The 13,688-nt window shown below is 59.7% G+C and overlaps 1 pseudogene; it reads left to right on the top strand.

The window, feature by feature from the left end:
* The first annotated feature begins 13,157 nt into the window (after positions 1 to 13,157).
* Positions 13,158 to 13,274, top strand: LOC118607585 (annotated as a pseudogene).
* Positions 13,275 to 13,688: the final 414 nt, after the last annotated feature.

Genomic DNA, 13,688 nt, shown 5'->3' on the forward strand with positions numbered 1-13,688 from the left:
TCGGGGCAGTCTGGAAGAGAAACGCGTTGTCGCAGTCTGAAAAATGAGGTCGGTGGGTTTAATTAACTGGAGATTATAGAATCTAGCAAGTTAATTTCCAAGAACAAAATCGTAGATGAAAGCTTCTGTGACTCTCATTTAAGCAACGACATCTTGGATACTAGCAAAAGCATGATCTGTATAAGAACGAATCGATAAATTAGACATCATTGAGATTAAAAACTTATTCAAAAGGAACAGTAAAGAGACTGAAAAAAAAAGACACAGAATGGGAAAAATATTTACAAATGAAATATCCGATAAAGGACTATACTCGGGATACATAAAGAATTCTCACAAGTTAACTAAAAAGAAAACACCCTGATTTTTTAAACTGGGCTAAAGATCCAAATGGACACTTCGCCATAGAGGGTACACGGCTGGAAAGAAGTACATGGAAATATGACCCACGTCATGAGCTGTTACAGAAATCAAATCGCACCGCAGAGAGATGCCACAGACCGCCATCGGAGCTGCCAGGCTCAGACCGAAGGCGTCGAGTGCGACGGGCGCGTGGACAACCTTGAGCCCTCGCACGCTGCTGGTGGAAATGGACAGGGCACAGCCACCACGGAGGACGGCGCGCCAGTGCTCGAGAAAGCTCCACGCACACCTGCCCCATGTCCCGGCCACTCCGCGCCCAGGTATGTAGAAGAAAAGCCAAAGCGACACGCGTACGAGGATCCGCGCCCCGATCGCCAGTCACAGCAGCTTGGTCTGCGCCGGGAGCAGCCCGAACGTCCATCGCAGCACCGGGTGGCCGCTTCACGGGACGCTCCTCCACGCCGGGTGCTGAAGCACTGATGTGCGATACAGTCCTCTCGAAATAACCGTGCTGAGTGAAAGGAGCCAGATGAAAAAACACACGCCTTGTCCGAGTCCACTCAAATAAATTCCAGGAAACGCAGCGGCGCGTGCGGCAGAGAAAGCCCGTCCGCGGTGGCCTGGGAGAGGCCGCGTGGGGAGCGTAGCGAGAGGGAGGGGACGGCCAAAAGGCACTGGAAAACATCCAGGGGTCGGGGGTGTCCCCCACCGTGACTGTGGTGAGGACCTACAGGTGCACACGGGGTCAGAATTTACATGCTCACGCGTTTTAAGCATGTGCAGTTTATTAACCGTAAGTCAATTAGTCCTCAATGAAGTTGCTAAAAAACCAACATGTAGATTATTGAAGTGTGTGTGTGCGTGTGTGTGTGTGTGTGTGTGTGCACGCACGCGCTGCATAGCTAGAAAGAGGCAGAGCCGGGATTTGAACCAGCCGTGCCGCTACGTGGACCCAGAGGAAAAGCCGGTCTGTGGGGGCAGCACGAAGATGGAAAGACAGACAGGCTGTCCGTCAGGCAGGAGGGTCGGGGAGGCTCGTGCCCCAAACTGCAGTGCGTGGGTCTGAATAATAAGGGCGCGGCCCTGCGAGCAAGAACGAGTCGACGGCCAGTGGCCTTCTGAGGTCAAACTCTCTCCAGCATCACGTGGGCAAAGTTGACCGCAGAGCGTGGCTGCAGGTGAGCCACGAGAAGTGCCGGCCGGCCGGCTGGACTAGGAGGCGCGAGGAGGGGGAGTGCGGGGTGAGGGCAGCAGCAGCGGTGGGCAGGGTGTGGCGAGGTGGACGGCATTCTGAGAAAAGCCCAGGATCCTGGCAACTGGCACCCCAGCTAAGGCGAGCCAGCCCGGGGGGCCGGCCAGCCGATCCGCAGGCGTGACCGGGGGTCATGGTCTGAAGTGGAACGCAAGCCAGCGAGAGAAACATGGCCGCCAAGGAAGGTCACAGGAACAGAAGGACGGTCACGACACAGATGCCACTTTCACACCCTGGTGTGCGTCTGACCCCGCGTGGGTCCGTGGGCCCCAGGTTACAAACCCCTACTTTATGCACAGTGGAGCAGAAGCCCCCTGGGCCATCAGGTCCAAGACCGTGGCTTTAGAACAAAGCTATGAACTGCGCTCCTCGAGGTTAAAGGGTCTTATTCGTCTTGGTACCACTGGCGCCCGACCGTTCCCTGCCACGTGGGAGGGAACATGTGCCAGACACACCTGCGGGATGCCGGCGGGATGCGAACAGGTGGCCTGAAGCGGCTGGGTCCCTGCAGAACCAGCGTTACTCACGGCCACCACCAGCAGGGCCACCAGGCGGATGACGAAGTCTGCACGGCGGGAGAAAGGGAGCGGGTTCCCTGGAGTTCAGATGCCTACGGGAAACAGGGCGCAGGGGCGGGAGACGGTCGCTCGGGCGGCCTCTGCTCTCCACTCCTCAGCCCCTTCCTCCCTGTGGCCTTCTTCTGCGCGACCGGCACCTGGAGAAGCAGACCTGGCCCCGTAGGAAGGCCCTGCCGGGACCGACGTCTCCGACCTGGTCCTCGGCAGGCGCCACCGGGGGTCCCCGCCCGGGGGCCCCCCTCAGGGCTCCGGGAAGCGTCCTGTTTGTCTCAGCTGAGCTCCCGCCCGGCGCTGGCAGCCAGGCCATGGTGCGCACAGGGCAACGGCTTCGCACGCGTGCGTCGCTTCCGCACCCCGGAGGAGCACGTGCTTCCCACGCTTTGGCGGCCCCGGGCCCAGAAGGCACACTTCTCAGTGTCCTCTCACCTCGCGGGGAGCAACGAAGTGGTAATTACCTTGGAAAGTGGCTGTTCTGTGTTCGCTGCTGAGAAATAACACGCTGCCTCTCTTGCTATGCGTCGCACGGAATTATGTAAATAGACCCAAAACAAACCAGTTTAAATGATTATAAAATGGATTTCCAAGTGGTATTTGTTACCAGACAAGAATACTAAAAAGCCCTGCTCTTTCCCAGCCGCCGAGACAAAGGATGAACCGCAGTAGGGGACTCCGCTCGGAGGGACACCGCCTCCGCCCGATGGCCTTCCACGCCTTCCGTGGCTCGATGGTTAGGGACGAAGGTCTCTCCCAAGCATGCCGGGGGGTGCCCGCGGGGTCTCTGAGCACCCGCCACAGAACTGAGGGAAGGGGGCCGACAGGGAGAGAGTGAAAGGGCCTCGACCGGTGTAAGCTCGGCCCCCCCCACGCCGGCGTGCGCAAGGTCCCGTGGAGGGCTGCACAAACAGGGTTCCTTCCATGAGTCTGGGGTGCGGCCCAGAGCTCTTCAAGTTCCTGGGAGACATGGAGGCTGGTGGTCCACAGAGCACACGCGGGTGACATTGGCTGAGAGGGATCAAGGGCCGGTTCCCGCCCAGCCCGGCCGTGATGCTGAGGGCCGTCCCTCGTCCCTCGCGACCCTGGGGCCCTGCATCCGTGGAGCGAGGCTCCCACGCTGCGCACACGGTGCCTGCGCCGAGGGCAGACCGTGGCCAGGCGGAGCCACAGAGATGCTGCACGGGGTGCTCCTTCCCACGCTGCACGGTCTCAGGGCAGAGGACCACTGACCCCGCAGCTACGCCGGCCTGTCTGCGGAGCTGGCTGGAGAGGGGCAGCAGAGAGGTTGGAGGTTGGAGGGGGCAGGACCCGCCCGGCTGCACCGGGAGCCCCGAGGACGCCGCTCCTGGCCTGGCTGGCGACGCCCTGCCCTCTGCATGGTCCCACATCGCAGCGCCCAGAGCGACAGCCCCGGGTGCCACGGCCCATCCTCCGCTGAGTGGGGCAGCTCATCTGTCCACACAGATACGATTCGTCATCTTCACAGACACCAGTGGTGTTGACGGGACCCGCCTTAGCCACACGCAAATTACCGCTCAGTGTCAGGACCCCCCCACCACCACTCCTCCACCCCCCATGCGCCCCGGGAAACCGCTTCTACTTCCGCCGGCCGGGTTGGTGTTATGACAACATCCCACGTACGGCCCGGTGTTCCTGGCACTGGACGCGCCGAGTCCCCTGCGCTGCGCCCCACGGGGCCGCCCCTCCCGCCCCTTCCCGCCTCTCCCGCCTGCACCCCCTGGGTGGGAGGCGGGGCCGCCCTCATCCCTCCCCGACACGCACAACCACGGGGTCGCCCCCCTTCTCCATCACCTCTCCGCCACAGCCAACCACTTACTCAGCGGTTCCCCCAACACCAGACCAACCCCTCCACCGCCAGAGCCTCGCTCCTGCACCCGAGCCCATCCTGCACTCCGAGGGCCCGACCCCTGCACACCAGCCCCGCGCCCCACGGCCGCGTGGCACAGGGCTGTAGTCGCCAACACCGCGCCCACCTGTCCGTTCTCTTCACCCACTTCCCGTCGCCCCGAGAATACTGGCGAGTCACAGTCCTAACCTGACCCCCGAGTGCGCCACGCAGAATCTCACTCCTCATTATTTTCGCGTCGCGCTAGCATGTCCATCGTCTGCAGAAACTAATGACGCAGGCAGACGGCAGCAAGAGGCCCGGAGAGAGCGCGAGGTGTGTGTGCGCAACGCCAGGCGCCCCTTTGTCATTCCTGCTTCGAAATCTCCCGCACGAAAAAGCGTCACTAAATGCCGGTCGTCACATACGTCTGTGTTACATTGGGATTAGAAACACGTTCTGGTTAGAAACAGCTCCGAGAACAGGTGTTGTATTTTATTTTCACACTGAAAACCAGTCAGGTCTACTTTGGCCTCAAAGACCATGTTTCTGTAAAATCAGATTAACGCTGGCCGCGAGCTGCACTTTGTTTTCCAAACGGGAAATGGGTCAACGCAGGTCGGTAACCCCAAGCCTGACGCACTGTAGGCGCTCCACAAATACGTTAAGTGAGCAAATTAATAACGACTTCCACTTGGTGAGACACTCCTCTGCGCCAGGCACTTCGCACATTTTATGCCGTCATCCAAACGACCCTGGAAAGGGAGTGTCTTTCCCGTTTTTACAGATGAGGAAAGTTGGGGGTCAGACAGGTTACGTGACTTTTGCCCAGACACAAAGAGCAGCAAACGAGGCGCCCTGCCGCTAGGCCAGCTCTTCCGGCCTCTTGGCTCACGCGCCCCACTGCTGTAAACCATGAGGGACTTTCCCATCTTTTCGGCACTGATAAATAAGTGACTTATTTAAAAAAGAAGAAGAGAAAGTTCTGTGATGGCACTATATTATCAAACAGTATGCTGTAGCATTCGCGCGACGATCTTCACACAATTAAGGCAAGTTCTGAGCTGTCCCCACTTACCACGTGAAGCCAGCCACGCGCGTCAACCTGAGTCAGCCCCAGGACAGAAGTTTTCTGTGTTGCGAGGCATCAAAAAAAGACAAAAACTCCTCTAATGAACTGATGTTTGGAATTCTAAATTTCGTGCTGATTTTTTAAGAACGTAATTGTTGTTCTAAGCGATAGATGTAAAGAAAGGTTTCTGGCAGGTACTCGCAAGCGCTTTTCTACAAAAGCGCAGCGCAGGTGTGGAGTCACGGTGCTTGGTGAGTGGAAAGCGAGACCGTGCACGATGCTGGCACAGCGCCTGCTCCTGGCCGTAGCCGTGACGCCGCTTCGGCAGCCCCTGCACAACTCTTGCAAGGCGGGCGTAACCTTCCGGTCTGGCGACCTTCGGCCTGGAGCCACCCTGCCGCCGGGGCGCCATGTTTTCCCTCGTTAACGCGCTGCTTCGTTTCCGTTCGGCCGTCGAATGATGGGCGACGACCGGGGTAAGTTAAACACATTACGTGGGGACAGGTCAAAACTCGTCTTCATGTTTCGAAGACGGGCGCATGATGTCTATAGCATACTAACTAATAATATGGTGCTATAACAGAACCTTTATTTAAAAAAGAGGTTACCTTTTTTTATCAAAAGATTAAAAAATTCCTACAGGCTTAAAGCAGTATATTTACTTACGAGAGGGACTCAGGAGTCAAAAGAGGTTGGCGAAGTTCCCTCCAAAAAGTGCTATTTATAAAAACTCTTTTTCCAATTATGTGTAAATAAGCCTTAAATGTAACTAGAGATCATGACCCTCGGTAAGAAAGCTAAAATTATTATAAAAACATAAATTTAAAAGTGAATGGCTAGGACAACATGATTATGATTCTACGATGCCACGGATCTCAGGACCCACGGGCTCTGTCACCACCCTCGTTTTTCGGGGGGGGGGGGGGGGTGACGCTAAAGCCGTGTGTGCCAACGAGAAGCCAGCCGCACGGGCTCTAATCCCAAGTACCAGCCCAATGAGATTTCCTTCTCACCGCAGAAGTTTATAAAATCTTTAAAAGTTAATCTTGGAGAATATTAAGAAAGAAATCTAACGTGAGATCAATAACCAATTCCAGCAGGTAATTAAAGCACGCTACAGGACCATGACCGCTGAGACGCCGTGTGCTGGGGCGTGAGTGGGCGAGAGGCCAGTTCCCGCCAAGACCGGGCCGAGCGCTGAACAGTGACGGGCCACGTGGGCCGCGGGGAGACAGAGGCCGCGAGCGGGGGGCCACCCGGGGCGCCTGGCCAGGGCAGCGCGGTCGGGGTCAGGCCGAAGGTGGCGGGCCGGAAGCGGCTCGTCGGAATGAGGGCCCTGGCCGCAGACGATGTCAGAGGTAAAGCCAGCTGTCCCAACAGCTCAGCGGCAAAGAATGGCCGAAGCAGCAGGCGCTGGAGCCCAGGGGTGAGCGGCGTGGGGAGCTCAGCCCCAGGAGGACGGGACGAGGACGGGATGAGGCCGGCCGCAGAGCCGAGGGCTGTCCCCTGGGGCACGCGTCACATCTCGCCGCCTGTGTCCCTAGAGGGAGAGCAGCTGCGGTCCCAGCGAGCGCAGCTGACCGAGGCCCCCCGAGCGGACCGCAGGGTGAACATGTGTCCTGCACCTGGCGTGTCCAGACTCGGACACTCCTTCCAAGTGAGGCTGCTGCGCACGGTCCCGGAACGGGCAGCACGATGGCGGGGGGACGTCCCCGAGAGCCCCCACCGGCCCCCTGTGCCGGATGCCCCACAGCCCCCCGAGTCCCCTCCTCCTGCCTCATCGCGGGCCACTGCAGCAGGCGACTCTGGACCCCTCATCACAGATGCCGCCCAGGCTGGGGCTGGGGGAAGCAAGGAGGGGCTGAGCACATAATCCCGAAAGCCAGACCACCCTCAAGTGTCGACCCCGCGATGCCTCACATGCCCCCCAACCCCAGCCCTGCCCAGGCCCTCGGCTTTCTCCGTGGGTTCCACTTACACTCACTTAGAAAGTGGGGAGCCCCAGAAGGAAGTCAGAGAGGGTAGACAACAAGACCACGTCGCTCTCCCCGGGGTCCTGCCCTTCGAGGACGCTTCGGGACAGCTGTCGCCCGACAGGTCAGCCATGTGGCCAGGGTGGCCCGCTCTGCATAGCCCTTCCACGAGTGCCCGGGAGAGAGCGGTGACAACAGCTGGCCGACACGAGCCGACAACGGCGCTGTCGGGGTCCCCTACACCCACATGTCTGCACGGCTGGCCGACACGAGCCGGCGATGGCGCTGTCGGGGTCCCCTACACCCACGTGTCTGCACAGCTGGCCGACACGAGCTGGCGATGGCGCTGTCGGGGTCCCCTACACCCACGTGTCTGCACAGCTGGCCGACACGAGCCGACGATGGCGCTGCCAGGGTCCCCTACACCCACACACCGCAGACGAGCCCCCTCTGAAGAACCCCCTCCGCGTGTGTCGTCCTCCCGTGAAGCCCTAGCTCGTGTCCCTCATTCAGGCTCTGTCACTGGCAACGAACTATGAAGTCCTATCGCATTAATTCTGTAATTATCTCAAGGATAACCCAGGCATATTGCACTTTTTACATTACAGGCATTAATTATGTAAGTAGAAACACTTTTTTTAAATGCCTAATTTTCCATGGCTGTTTTGCCTCAAAAAGTAAGTTGTCCTGACTTTCTTAATTCCCATGAGACCGTGGTGTCCACAAACTCCATGCGACATCAGTGATGGCTCGTGATTAAGAAAAGACTTTGGAGTTGGGCCGGCGGGGCTCCCCGCTCCCTAGCTGTGTGACCACGGGCTGTTGCTGACTGTGGCAGCCACAGGGGCTCACCCACTGGCCCTCTGACAATGCCCCCATCTCGGCCTGGGAGCCCAACCCCTACACTGTGACCAGAGGGCTGGTCTCGTGTCCTCAGACGGAAGTAGTGGTCCCAGGGAGGCGTGCACCGCGCCAGTCCCATGTTCACAAGCTCGCGGCCTTCCTGGCTGGCTGACGGAACCATATACACCTGCAGGAAGCGAGGCTGGAGCGACTCAGGGGGCCGGGACGCCTGGGACAACAAATGCAGATATTTTTGAAATGTTTCCTTTTGGGGCCACGCCGCTCGCTGTGATGCGGCTGGCTCCGGCAGGTGTCAGTGACAGATGGAGCGGCTAATTGCAGCTCTGACACGTGCGCGGGGATGAAGCTGTTACCTGCTAACCGTGCGCCTCTCCCGTCCCGCCACGCAGGGCATGGGCAGGGGCCGCTTGCCCAGCTGAACGCAAACGCGGGCCGCTTACAGACTGGCGTCCCCGGCGGCCAGCCCACCGCGGAGCGGCACGCAGGGACAGGGTGCGGCGGGAAGGCACCCATGCCCCCAGCTCTGCGCCCACTCCAGCCCGAGGCTCCCGCGGGCGGCAGAGCAGGGGCGAGTGGTGCCCGGCAGGAAGTGCGCCCAGCCACACTCGGGAACCGGCTCCCAAGAACCCACATCGCACTGAGGTCTCCAGGCACCCGGCTGCACCGCCTTCCAGAAGCTTCCTCCGCCTCCCGGGCTAAACCTCATCCAGTGGCAGTCAGGGCGTCATCCGCTCAGCATCTCTCGCAGGGACCATTCCTGCCCCGCTGGAGCTGGAGAGGCGGCAGGACCATGCGCCCCAGGGTGACGCGACGCTCCAGGTCCACTGCTCGGCCACTGGCTCAGGGACGGTCATGGGACACACGTTTGGCCAATGAGAGACACTCCCGAGACACCAGATGAAATTCTTGACACTGACGCACGCTCTGGAATTGCTTCCCCCGGGGCAGCACGAGCCGCTAGAGCCCCCTTTCCACTCCGCCGGACACGCAGCAGCGGCTCCGACGCCCAGGACTGCGCTCCCCGGGCACCGCGCGCACCCCTCTCTTCTGCCCCAGGCCCCCGCTGCCGACACCCAGGACCCTCCTCTGCAGCCCGGGAGTGCGACAGCCGATGCCCTCGGCACCTTCCGCCAGTGGGAGGTGGGAAGCCGGGGATGCGCGCCCGGCCGCCCGGCCTCTCCCCATGCCACGACCCTGGGCCCGCCCCGCAGCGGTCCCCGCTCAGTGCTGCCTCCTCCCAGCTCTGTGCCAGCGTCCCCCTCGCCTCCCGTGTGCTCCCCGGGCCCCCTCCCGCGTGCGCGCGGTGCCTCTGAGAAGCAGGTGTGCGACGACATGAGACAGGAGCTTCGCTGGGAGAGACATGGGTGCCGGCGAAGGGGCCGCCACAGAGGCGGGTCTCACGCGGGTAGGAGAGGCAGAGAGCGCGACGAGGCCGCCCGAGTCCGGCTGCAGCGTGACTCCAACACGAGTGTGGCCGGTGAGGGGCCATGGCCCTGGTGTCCCAGCCATGCGCCCGGTGCGTCCTCACCGGGTGTACGCGTGCGGCTGGCCCGTCCTGGGACACTCGGTCTGCATTTGACTCAGGGGCTTCTGGGACGTGGGGTGACTCATTTTGTACCGGCCTGTCCTCGGGGACTTACAGGAAATTTCGGTCAGGATTTGGCAAACAGAAAGGGTAAGGAGCGCCCTGCCCCGATTTCTTACTGAACCCGTCCACTCTGCACTGTCACTGGCAATGCCTTCCGCATCGGAAGGCCTCACAGATTTGCGTGAAAAGCTCGCGTCGTCCCACACGCGGGTCTCAGCCCCATGTGAAAAGATGCAGGACGGACGCGGTCGCCTGTGCAGCCCGGCGACCCCGTTCCCCTGACAAGCCCCACGCCGCATCCTCGTCCTCCAGCGCGACAGGCCACGTCTTACAAGTGTCTGCGGCTGCCACGTGGCACCTGGTCTGCTCAGTGTCCTGCCCCTACGCGCGCGGCGGCACACCCCCTAGCGCCTAACCGAACATCAGCACAGAGCTCTAAATAAGGCTCCCCTGATCCCCTTCACGCGAAGGCCTGACTAAGTTCCTCTTAGGTTTTTCTCTGTGCTTCCTTCCACGGTGAGTCTACCCACCTACCTCTATCTGCAAACCCAGACCGATGCGGTACCTCTCTCTCTATCTTTCTACATAGAGAGATGATACATAAGTAGATCTAGACAGCAGATCTAGATAGCTATATACAGGGTCTGGATGGATATGCATCTAGGTAGGTATCTGGATGGAGAGATAGATGATAGATGATCAATAGACAGATAGATAGATGGATAGGTGATAGATCAGATAGATGGTAGGTAGATAGATAGACAGACAGACAGACCGCCGTTCGGACGCTGCGTCTGCACAGTTGCGCGCTCTGCCCGCAGACGCCGCCCGGGCCCTCGCCAGCTCGCAGCGCGGGGCCCGACGCGGAGGAAGCGTCGATCGATGTTGTTAACATTCATCAGAAAGTGCAGACGCAGCGGGAGGGAAAGGGAAGGAATGCGTTAGTCCCACACACAGCGGGGCTGGGGGCTGAGCGCGGGGGAGGGCGGCTTACAGGAGACAAAGGGTCTCCTGAGAGCTCAGACAGGGAGCAGCCTCCGCCCACCCCCTGAAAGAGGCCGCGAACAGCAGAGGCTGGAGGCTGGTTTTCTCCACCTTCACACAAGCCCTGGGCGGAAAACGGAGAGCGGCTTGAATGCCGGGGACGAGGTGCAGTCAAGCGACAAAGTAAAAGAAATTTGTCTTTGAGACAAGGGATCCAGAGTGAAGGAAGAGTTCAAATATTTATGAGGATAAAAGCAAATGTTACATTACACACTCACTGTCGGGCCACGTGGCCTCTGAGCGAATCTCTGGAGGGCGGCCTTTGAAGTTCCCTCCGGAGAGGCGGTTGACACGCAATCTCCCTCCCCAGCAAAACCGAAAGCACTCCTCGGTCGTGGTACGTAGTTGTCCTTGCTGCATGCGGCAAAGCCTTTTTCTGCTGAGCGTTAAAAAGAGAAAAAGGAAGAAAGAAAAAAGCGACAGGAAAGAGAGATCCTCTTTGTCAAGCTGCAGCGGTGGCCTCTTGACAATCGAGCTTGGGAGGAGGCACACTGCCCCCCGACAGGGTCACGGGTGACTCCTGGCTGGATGCGGGGCGAGGAGGCGGGGCTGCGACGCAGGGTGAGCGCCACCCCCCACCCCCGTCACGGCGGCTGCGGGCTCTTTCCCTGTAGAACGTTTAACCATCTTTGGAGCCAAGGCGATCACAGCTCAGTTTACAAACTCAAAAAAGAATCCAAGGAAAAGCAGCCTGGCTCAGCTCGAGCCATTCCATGGTCATTCATCGCAGAGACAAGACCCGGGAGAGGCCGGCGCACGGTGCAACAGAGAAAACCAGCCCCGCGTCTCCGCCCGTGGGGACGTGTGCGAACGAGGCGGGTCTGCCCTGGGCCCCCACGCACGGGCGGGCTAACGCGGGAGGAAGGACAGCGACGTGCCCTCTGTGCTTACAGAAGTCCCAGGGACCCCGACGCGTTCACTTCCTTTCATCCTCACGTGGCCCTGCCAGGTGGGCATGATGATCTTCCTTCTCCAGCTGAGAAAACGGAGCCTCAGACAGGGTCCCGCATCGGGGCCAGGCGGCTACAGAGGAGGGCGCCCGGCGAGGCAGCCACCGCCCCCGTCAGGAAGTGCTTCTCGCCTGCCCACGTTGCACCGCCTGGGTCCCGGGTCACGAAATGGGGACCCGAAAGCAGAGAGACACCATTTCAAAGCCCGGGGGAGGCGGCGGCCGGCAGAGACGGGCACGCGAGGTGTTACGCGTGACTCGCGCGGTTGACTGAGCAAAACAGGGGGCGCGTCCCCAACACCGCGGAGCCGGCGTGCCTCGCCAGGAAGCGCCAACCCTGACCTTGCACCCGTCAGTCAAGGACTCGTGGATGCAGAGGGAGAGGACAGCACGGGCACCTGCCGAGCGCTCCCCCCGGGCAGATCCGGATGCCGGGGCAGGAGAAAGGGGAGACAGACGAAGGGCCGGGACCTTCAGGGAAGACCGAAGGCCACATGTGCAGGGCACCTTGGAACGACCACGGCCCCCGCACCGGCCACCCTATGGAGACCACGGTGGCGACCACGGTGGCGATTCAGCAAAAGCACGACGAGGGTGTGCCACCGACGCTGGGTTTGCGACCCCGTCCGCAGCCCGGCCACGTGTCCACTCCGCCCCACGCAGGCTTCACACGCACGGGGATCGAGGGCTGGAGCCAGACAGCGTGGGTCTCCTGGTCTGCACCCTGACTGCTGATTTCACGGCCTAGGAGGTGGGATTCTAAGTTACACTGTCTCCGAGCTGTTACCTGCAAAGGGCCTCTTTCTAGAACTCTGCGAACGTGGACGAAGCTCTGCTCAAAGCAGGAGTTCCTAGGTGGCAACAAGTCCTGGCAGGGCCCCCGGGAAATTACCCAAATGCTCCGAGCGGTGGCGGCCTCGCTCGTAAAATGAGATGCTAATAGTGGATGTGTCGTGGGCTAATTCGAGAATAAAATAGGTTTAATTCATATCTAAGTGCTTTCGATAGACACAATGTACGACGTGCTACCATTATTTCTTGCCTAGGTATCGCTCTTGGCGTCACCAGCTGAGGCCCTCTGATGCACCATAAACTCGCAGGGGACTTCCACGTGTGGCCTCATCCAGTCCTCACAGCCAACCCCAGGATGGAGAACCCGCTGTCAGCCTCACGTTAGGACCACTGACACGGGGACTCGGGGAGGGTCGGTGACCACGGTCCGAGCCCGTGCTCTCTCACCAGGAGGCAGAGTCCCCGGTTCTCTCTGGAAGAGCCGGGGGCACGCAGCAAGGTGGGGAGCCAGGCTGCTTACGCTGAGACGACTGGCCTTCCGCTGGGCTCAGGGACAGGCCAGTGGCAAGGCCGACAGCCCGCGCAGACGCCAGTGCGTTCATGGTCCTCGCGACGGCTGCACGAGGCTGGCTCAGGCTTCAAGAGATGCGCCTGCGAATGGCAGAGCTCGTGAACGAAGGGACCAAGATGGCGACTTGAGCCCTCTGGGACCGAGTCCTGCCATCCTCCACGGTTCCAGCGTGACTCTGACGCTAGGCTCAGGCAGCTGCCCGCCGTGTGACCCTAGACAACTTACTCAACCTAAGGCTCGCTTACTCCATAGCTAAAGGAAGACATATTTTGTCTACGCCACGCCACCTGAACGAGCCCGATCCCATCTGATCTCGGAAGCTAAGCAGGGTCGGGCCTGGTTAGTACTTGGATGGGAGACCGCCTAGGAAGACCAGGCGCTGTAAGTGTAAAAAATTAAAAAAATAAGAGATTGTAAGCTGGCAAGGTCCTTGTAATCTGTGAGGTCAAGCGAGGGTTGTCCCACCTAAAAAGAAATAAACAAACAAACAAACAAAAATAAAAGGAAGACAGACTATAACCAAGGCGACCAGGGAGGTAAAACGACACGATCCACGCGGAGCCCCCAGACGCGGCGAGCGCCCCGGAGCTGCCGGCCGGGGTCATCACACCACGTCACCTCACTGCAGCGACGCCTCGTCTGTGTATCACTGACCTTTTAAATATCGCTTAATCTTTTTCTTAAATCATAATTTATTTTATTTTTAACAGTTTCTATACGCATATGGTTCAAATTTCAAATGGGCAGAACGGTCTTTTCCTGGCCCTGCTGAGAAATTAACTAGCACAGCACGTCGCGGTGT

The sequence above is a fragment of the Rousettus aegyptiacus genome, unplaced genomic scaffold (assembly GCF_014176215.1).
Source record: "Rousettus aegyptiacus isolate mRouAeg1 unplaced genomic scaffold, mRouAeg1.p scaffold_m13_p_8, whole genome shotgun sequence".
Lineage (NCBI taxonomy): Eukaryota > Metazoa > Chordata > Mammalia > Chiroptera > Pteropodidae > Rousettus > Rousettus aegyptiacus.